A 9,282-nucleotide genomic window follows, 5' to 3' on the forward strand; every position below is an offset into this window, starting at 1 on the left:
TTTTTTCTTCTTTGGTGTTTTGTATCCTTAGTGTGACACAGGACATGTGTAATAAACCCATCTCAGGTGGTTAATTCAGGAAGAAGTCATTCTTGGTGTCTTTTTTTTTTTTTTTGTTTTTGTTTTTTCAGTCTTAAAATTAATGTTACTTTGCTTCAGATGTCGTTAATCAATAAGGAGGTAAGCAACTATAAATTGAGGTTTATTTTATATTCACTAATCCTTAAAAAAAAAAAAAAAAAAGACAACTTTTGGGATTTGCCCAAACTTCATGAATTGTGTGACATTTTGATGAATTTGATGAATGGAAAAAAAAATCAAAGAATTAAAGCGACTTGAGAAAAAAAAAACCCCGCAGATGATGACTCGGGCACTGTGTTCTTCTTCTGCTGCATTCCTGCACCCTGGCTCTGATTTTGGTGCTGCCCATGATTTGGACTGCATGAATCCTAAATGGAAGCTGACATTATCCCCTTCCATTAGTCCGGTCTCCTTGTGTTATAAAATTTCCTGTAACTGGTTAACGTATATTTATGCCACCCGGAGCTGGGTAACTATCAACTGGGGATTCCATGATTGCAAAGAAAATTTATTTCTCTAATTTCTATGTAAAAATTTACTAAGTATTGATTATTAGGAGATTCCTTTTTTTTTTTTTTTTTTTTTTCTTTCTGATCTTTAGTTGATGGAGGTCATCCCCATACTCTGAATTGCTTTGGAAGTCGGGATTAGGCCAGCTCTATTTCACCATGTGTCCACTAGATGGCAGCAGTAACAGACATTTTACATGAGCACATCATGGCATCCTTGCCACCAAGTGGTGGTGAGATCCTCTCCTAGTGTCGGTCTGTTCCCATCATTAGCGATTGCAGGGTCTGATTTCAGACTGTTAACTTCCAAAATGCTACAATTCTTCTTTTCGGGACCATTATCTTGATCAACGGTGCAGGATTAAATTTTAGTTTTTTCTAGTTTTCATGTGAGTTTGGCTCCCAAGACATTTTGAAAGCAATTGACTTTGGCGTGCAACTCGCTGCCTGCCAGACATCAAGAAAACCTCTAATAAATGTTTTGCACCTATTTCTCTAAAAGGGGCAGCATGGTGTAAGGAGATGGTGAGCCGTCATGATACAACTATGATGAGAAGAGCAGAACAAGGGTTTTCCCTTCACCCATGACAGCACCACCTGAGAGAGAGGGATCCGCCCCGCCAGGACAGGAACCTACTGAGACATAAGGGGCGGCACCTCTCCCCCGCTTCAGTTGGGTTCCTGTCCTGGAAGGAATCCCACTGTGGCGGTGCCTGTCATGGGCGAAGAGAAAAGATAAAGACCCAGGCCCGTCCCGGCGCGGGAAGAACAGGTAGCTTACCTGTAGCGCCGGCCGTCGGGTCCTGGAAGCGCAGTCCCCGGGGTCCCTGGGGCTCCGGGTTCGTGCGGGCGTGGATGGGATCCCGGTGGCTCCGGGAAGCCCCCACCGCGCCGCCCTCCCCTCGCGCACGCCGCATCTCGATCCCCGTGGTAGGGGAGAGACGCTGGCGTCTTCCGGCCGCTGACGTCAGCGGCGCTTGGAATGCTGGGTGCGCCGGCTGACGTCAGCAGAGGGCGACGGTGTAATGGCGCCGGGTGCGACGCCGGCCGGCTTTCTGAAGCGCTGGGCCGGCGGTCGCAGGGGGGAGGGGAGGAAGACGCTCACCAGGCGGAGGCATGCAATTTAAAAGAGGAAAGACAGCTGTAGATCGGCGGTGCAAGATGGAGTCCGAGCAGGAACGTTCAGCGTCCCTGCCTCCCTCACAGCCCTCTGGCAGAAAGCATGGAAGCCATTCAAGCAGCAGTCGCCCCAGCCGCAGGTCGGGGCACTCCTCAAGGTCCAAAGAGCGCGGGTCAGGTGCTCCGACGCAGCCTCCAAATCCGGTACCCTTGATTACGGGTGGTGAGTGATCTTCGTGAATGTCAGCAGTATATTAATAGGGGGTTTTTCTATTGTATGCTTCACCCTGTAGGAAAGGCCCAGAAAAGCAGGAAGCAAGAAGAACAATAGGGATTGTGCTATATGTAAATCTCCCCTAGCAAGAGACTGGCAAAAAGATCTCTGTGCTTCGTGCATTCAGCGGACTATGGCGGAGGAAGCGCCTAGTTTCGCAGCCAATCTAATATCTGCCCTCAGGTCAGAAATGGAAGGCTCAATTAAGTCCTTATTGAAAAAAGGGAAAAAAAGCAGGAAAGATTTCCCTAGTTCCCCCTCAGATTCCGCATCAGTATCATCTCAGGCGGAAAAATCATCCTCCTCAGATAGTGACACAGGGGGAAAGCCATGTTTCCCTGTAGAAGATACAGATGCCCTCCTAAAGGCCATTAGAACCACAATGGGCCTACAGGAAGAAAGGGCGGCTAAAACCCTAGAGGACGTCATGTTTGGGGGGCTTCAGGAGAGGAAAAAACGAACCTTTCCAGTAAACGCGAAAATCCAGGCGCTTATTGAGAAGGAGTGGAAAAAGCCTGAAAAATCGGGGGCCCTTCCATCCGCCTCTAAGAGACGATACCCCTTTGAATACAAGGATACGGAAATATGGGACAAAGTCCCAAAAATAGATGCAGCGGTGTCCAGGTCTTCCAAAAGGTCGGCCCTGCCCTTGGAAGACGCAGGGGTTCTTAGAGACCCGCTAGACAAAAAAGCGGACTCATATTTGAGGCACGCATGGGAAGCGACAGCAGGAGGTCTTAAGCCGGCGATAGCGGGCACCTGCACAGCACGCTCCCTCATGATCTGGCTGCAGCAGTTAGAAGAGAAGCTGGCGTCAAGGGTCCCAAGAGAGAAGATCTTATCAGACATGTATCTCTTGCACGGGGCAGCGGCTTTTCTGGCAGATACCTCGGCGGACTCTATGCGATTGACAGCCAGAGCAGCGTCACTATCAAATGCTGCTAGACGCGCGTTATGGCTTAAGGGCTGTCCGGGTGACCTTCAGTCCAAGGCCAAATTGTGCTCTCTCCCCTGCGATGGCCGATTCCTGTTCGGCAAGAACTTGGACGATATTCTGGAGAAAGCAGGCGATAAGAAAAAAGGCTTCCCCAGATTCCCTACGGATCAGAGGAGACAGCCCTTTCGGAGGGGGAGATTCAATAGGGGGCGTCCTCCCGCTGACAGAAGAAGATGGGAGGATAAAAAGAAAAAAGAATCAGGGTTTATGTTTGGTGGAGGCACCTCCACCTCCAAAAAGTCACCACAGTGACGCCAGTATTCCAGTAGGAGCGAGATTGGCACTCTTTTTCCAGGCCTGGGAAAAGATCTCCTCCAACACCTGGATTCTGAGCATCCTAAAAGAAGGCCTGAAAATCCCCTTTATTCGTCAGCCAAAATCCGTGGTCGTCATCACACCTATCAGGAAGATGACCGAAGAACAACTGGCCTTAGAAACAGAAATCCTGAGCCTGATAGACAAGCGGGTACTGTCCGAGGTGCCACGCTTACAGGAAGGAAAGGGGTTTTATTCACCCCTTTTCCTAATAAAAAAACCGGATCAGTCGTTCAGGACAATCATAAATCTCAGACGCCTCAATCTACGGATAAAGAACCCGACCTTCAAGATGGAATCAGTAACTACGGCAGTGAAGCTGCTACATCAAGATTGCTTCATGGCCGTAGTCGATTTAAAGGATGCGTATTACCACATCCCTATCCATCCAGATTACCAGAAATACCTGAGGGTAGCGCTTTATATTCAGGGCACACTAAGGCACTTTCAGTTCAGGGCTCTTCCGTTTGGCATATCCATAGCCCCGAGGGTCTTCACCAAGGTCATAGCGGAAGTGACAGCCTTTCTCCGGATTCACGATACGGTCATAATACCATACCTGGACGATTTTCTTATAGTGGGCAGTTCAGAGGACCACTGTACAGCACAGCTGACTCAGGTGATCAACACCTTGCAAGAGTTAGGGTGGATAGTCAATTTCAAAAAATCAAAATTACAACCCCTAAAGAAACAGACCTTCCTGGGATTTATACTGGACTCAGAAAGGCAAGAGTGTCTGCTCCCAGAGTCCAAGATAGAGAAGGTGCAAAATCTGGCCTTGGCGGGCCGAAACCAACCATGTATGACATTAAGAAAAGCAATGTCCCTGCTAGGTACCCTAACATCCTGTATTCCGGCGGTCAGGTGGGCTCAGTTTCACACCCGGCAACTCCAGTGGGAGATACTAAGAGCACAAAGATCGCTAAGAGGGCGTTTGGAAGGAAAGCTGGAGCTTTCCTTAAAAACCAGAGACTCTCTCAACTGGTGGTTGAACGAGACAAATCTGACCTTAGGAATACCATGGGACAGACAGGCGACAGATATAATTTTAACAGATGCAAGCTCCTCGGGGTGGGGGGCACACCTAAGGGGCCTCATAGGTCAAGGTTCCTGGACACCTCAAGAAAGGAAGGCATCCTCCAACCTGAGAGAACTGTGGGCAGTGGGCAAGGCCCTAAACCACTTCATTCCGCTATTCCAGGGTCGAGATGTACGCATCATGTCAGACAACAAGGTAGCAGTGGCATACATCAACCACCAAGGAGGGACAAGATCACACTCCTTAATGGAAGCAGCAACAGACATTCTGAGCAGTGCAGAGGATCACCTACACTCCGTGACAGCCCTACACATAAAAGGGGCAGAAAACATAGAGGCAGATTTCCTGAGTCGCAATACCCTGAGGCAAGGAGAATGGGCGCTAAACCGATCCATTTTTCAAAAGTTAATTCAGCTTTGGGGGGAACCGGTGATAGACCTCTTTGCAAACAAGCACAACAGGCAAACAGAAAGGTTCTGCTCTCTAAACCCAAGAGAAAACCCATGGGCAGTGGACTCATTGCACATCCAGTGGAACTTCAGACTGGCTTACGCGTTCCCCCCAGTAGCTCTGATCCCGACTGTGGTAAGAAAAATCAGAAACGATCAAGCCAGGGTAATTCTAATAGCTCCATTTTGGCCAAAAAGGCCCTGGTTCGCTCTGCTACGGAAGATATCCCTCTCCGATCCTTGGGTTCTGCCAGAAATCCCGGACCTACTAGTTCAGGGTCCAATATTGCACGCTCAGGTCAAAGGATTCCATCTGACGGCGTGGAATTTGAAAGGTCGCTTTTAATAGATAGGGGGTTCTCCCCTGGGCTGGTGGCCACTCTGCTAAAAAGCAGGAAACCGGTGACTACTAACATCTACGGCAGAACATGGGATAAGTTCCTACAGTTCTTGGGTAAGCCGTTAGGGAAAGAACCCCCGATTAGTGACATCCTAGAGTTCTTACAATCTGGGTTGCAGATGGGGTTAGCAGTAAACACACTTAAGGTTCAGGTGTCGGCACTAGGGGCGCTCTACAATTGCAAACTGGCATCAGATAGGTGGATAGCCAGATTTATTAAATCCTGCCATAGAGCTAGGCCTATTCCAATACCTAGAATAGCCCCCTGGGATTTAAACCTGGTGTTAGAAGCCCTTACAAAAGAACCGTATGAGCCATTACATCAGCTACCCCTAAAGTTTTTGACCCTAAAAACGATCCTGTTAGTAGCCCTCACATCAGCCCGCAGGATAAGCGACTTACAGGCTCTCTCAGTAAATCCTCCTTATACGCAAGTCTTTCAGGATAGGGTAGTGTTAAGAACAGACCCCAGTTATCTGCCCAAGGTAGTGTCAGATTTCCATCGGGGTCAGGAAATTGTTCTTCCATCCTTTTGCGAAAATCCAAAAAATCTGGGGGAGGAAAAATTCCATAGTCTGAATGTTAAAAGAGCTCTTGTAGAATATATATCTGCCACTAGCCAGTGGAGGAGGTCACAGTCCCTATTCGTAGCTTTTCAGGGTGCCAGGAAAGGCTATGGGGTTTCAAAAGGGACTATTGCTAGATGGATCAGGGAAGCCATTAGTGTAGCCTATTCAGCTAGTGGTATCCCGATTCCTGACGGCATCAAGGCTCATTCCACCAGAGCCGTGGCGACCTCCTGGGCTGAAAAGGCAGAGGTATCAATCGAACAAATTTGTAAGGCCGCTACCTGGGCCTCACCTTCAACCTTCTTTAAGCACTATAGATTAAATCTATCCTCCTCTGCTGACTTAACCTTTGGTAGAAGGGTGCTGCAAGCGGTGGTCCCTCCCTAAGGTGTTTCGAAGTCTCCAAAAATCTCTCAGGTGGTGCTGTCATGGGTGAAGGGAAAACCACCATGGTTACTTACCGGTAGCCGGTTTTTCCGGAACCCATGACAGCACCCGTACATTCCCCCCCTTTTTCACTGTATGGTGTGCACAATTAGTAGGGTGTTTTGAGTGTTGTGGTGTTGGATTAAACATGTAACTAACCGGGAAGTCCTCTCAATGCTCTGTAACCCAACTGAAGCGGGGGAGAGGTGCCGCCCCTTATGTCTCAGTAGGTTCCTGTCCTGGCGGGGCGGATCCCTCTCTCTCAGGTGGTGCTGTCATGGGTTCCGGAAAAACCGGCTACCGGTAAGTAACCATGGTGGTTTTCTGTGCGTATGTACATTTTGTATACTTGAAAAAGGAAAAAAAAACTTAAGTACTTTTTTTATTGCTTAGACTATATACTGCAATATATTAATGTTTCCTTTCCTGTGGCTTGACATAGCCGAAGAGATGTGATGATGGGAGATGATCAGTATTCTGAAAAATAAACATGATTTTGTGACATTTTGTTTGGAGACGTGTATGCTATAGGTGTCTTTGTGGCCACCTAGTGGTGGCTTTGCTAATTGCAGCCTGTAAAGGTTTTTGCTAGGAAGCTTCAGTAATGTAATAATCAAATTCAAGTTAAGGTAACTCTATGATATTAAAATTAATGTTCTCACTCATCCATTTTTTTATGAGGGGGGGGGGGATATTATTACTAACTGTAAGGCCAGTCATAGCTAAAAAAAAAAAAAAAAAAAAAAAGAAAGCAAAGACCAGTTTTCTCATAATGGAAGGACAGTAAACCATTGTTGAAACAGGTGTCCATACATCACACAAAACACTTTTCATCTTCGTTCCTGGAAACTTATAATTCTTTTAAATAATGTCAACTGAGACGTTGTAAAATTTCCCCTTCTCCTGCTGGCAAACAACTTATCTCACCACACCCATGGGGAAAATTGCTTAGCAAATTGCATATGCTTGCAGAAAATCAACTTTTATCAAGACCAAGCGCCTGACAATGGCCACTTGAATAATTACTATAAATTGTGTGGATCTGAACAAGAGAAGCAAGGAACACAGGAAGTGTTGTCATAGGGGCCCAGAAGTTGGGCATTATTGTTGAAGTGTAACTTACATAGAAGATGGAAGGGAGACAAATGTAGCATCTGACCTATTGTGGTTTGTTTAAAACTGGTGATGTATAGGCAGCAGAAGCGCTGTATACATCAAACAATTGAAACTTTATTTTAATTTTTCTCCACTTTTTGCAGGGTTTCTTGACTAGGCACTTGAGATGCAAAAAAAAAAAAAAAATGCTTTCATGAAACCTGCTCGTTGTGCACATGTATGTAGTTGTGCAGTTAATAGTTAATTTTCCAGCACCACGCGTACTTCCGTATCAAAAAGTGAGCACTGCCAAATTATTTTTTAAGGCTGTTTTTCTGGGTTGTTTTTTTTAAAGGCTAGGTTATCAATATTAGATTGGTAGTGGGGGGCGGTTTGTTTTTTTTCTCCGCTCCCTGCTGCACAGCTGCCTTGCTCCACTTGTATAAGATTGAGCTGCTCTTGTTTGTAATACCAAGCACAGCCACTACTGGAAGTATGGCGCTGTTCAGAAATGGAATAAAGTCTAGGCTGCCTGCTGCCACTTCAATCACATGATCATGAGATTCCTGAAAGTTCAGCTCAACCAACCTGATCTTGATCCTAGCAATAGGCCACCAAAATTAAAGAGACACTGCACTGTGGGAGCAGGTGCATGGAAAACAGGCCTGGAGCACACAAGACCTATCACAAATAAGCACAGACCCCCTTTCTGTGTAGTCTACAAGATCTTGGAGAAGGAAGGGCACTGGTAGTATAGGGCAGAAACGTGACCGAGAAGTGTTAAAACAGGAAGAAGCAGTTACGTAACCCGTAAAACATAAAAAAGGCGTATTGCACAAGTGGCCGCTGTGCAGACTTCTCTATTAGTGGAGCCGCTCTTCCCAGCACATAAACTATCTATCTGGGCTAGGTTCATCACCTGTAAAATATATATATCTAATATATAAAGCTCAAGTGTGTGTGTCCGGGATAGGCATCCGCACCGTCGCAGCTACAGCCACAATTTGGCAGTCACACGTCTGGACCCCGAGAGCATCCTAAGCTATGTTGAGGCGAAATTTTAACCCAGCGCGTTCCAATTCATCAAATAATTTTGCCCCTATCTACATAATGGGGGAAAAGTGTGTATCAAGCCCCGCCCCTCATTATGTCATAATGGTTGACTATGGGATGGAGGATATGTATGATGGGTATATGGGCACGGGACTATGGGATGGAGGATGTGTGATGGGTATATGGGCACGGGACTATGGGATGGAGGATGTGTGATGGGTATATGGGCACTGGACTATGGGATGGAGGATATGTATGATGGGTATATGGGGACGGGACTATGGGATGGAGGATATGTATGACAGATATATGGGCACGGGACTATGGGATGGAGGATATGTATGACGGGTATATGGGCACTGGACTATGGGATGGCAGATATGTATGATGGGTATATGGGCACGGGACTATGGGATGGAGGATGTGTGATGGGTATATGGGCACGGGACTATAGGATGGAGGATATGTATGATGGGTATATGGGCACGGGACTATGGGATGGAGGATGTGTGATGGGTATATGGGCACGGGACTATAGGATGGAGGATATGTATGATGGGTATATGGGCACGGGACTATAGGATGGAGGATATGTATGATGGGTATATGGGCACGGGACTATGGGATGGAGGATGTGTGATGGGTATATGGGCACGGGACTATAGGATGGAGGATATGTATGATGGGTATATGGGCACGGGACTATGGGATGGAGGATGTGTGATGGGTATATGGGCACGGGACTATAGGATGGAGGATATGTATGATGGGTATATGGGCACGGGACTATGGGATGAAGGATGTGTGATGGGTATATGGGCACTCGACTATGGGATGGTGAATATGTATGATGGGTATATGGGCACGGGACTATGGGATGGAGGATGTGTGATGGGTATATGGGCACTCGACTATGGGATGGTGAATATGTATGATGGGTATATGGGCACGGGACT

This window comes from Dendrobates tinctorius, unplaced genomic scaffold, assembly GCF_039654945.1.
Source record: "Dendrobates tinctorius isolate UK_male_01 unplaced genomic scaffold, ASM3965494v1 ptg000202l, whole genome shotgun sequence".
Taxonomy (NCBI): Eukaryota; Metazoa; Chordata; class Amphibia; order Anura; family Dendrobatidae; genus Dendrobates; species Dendrobates tinctorius.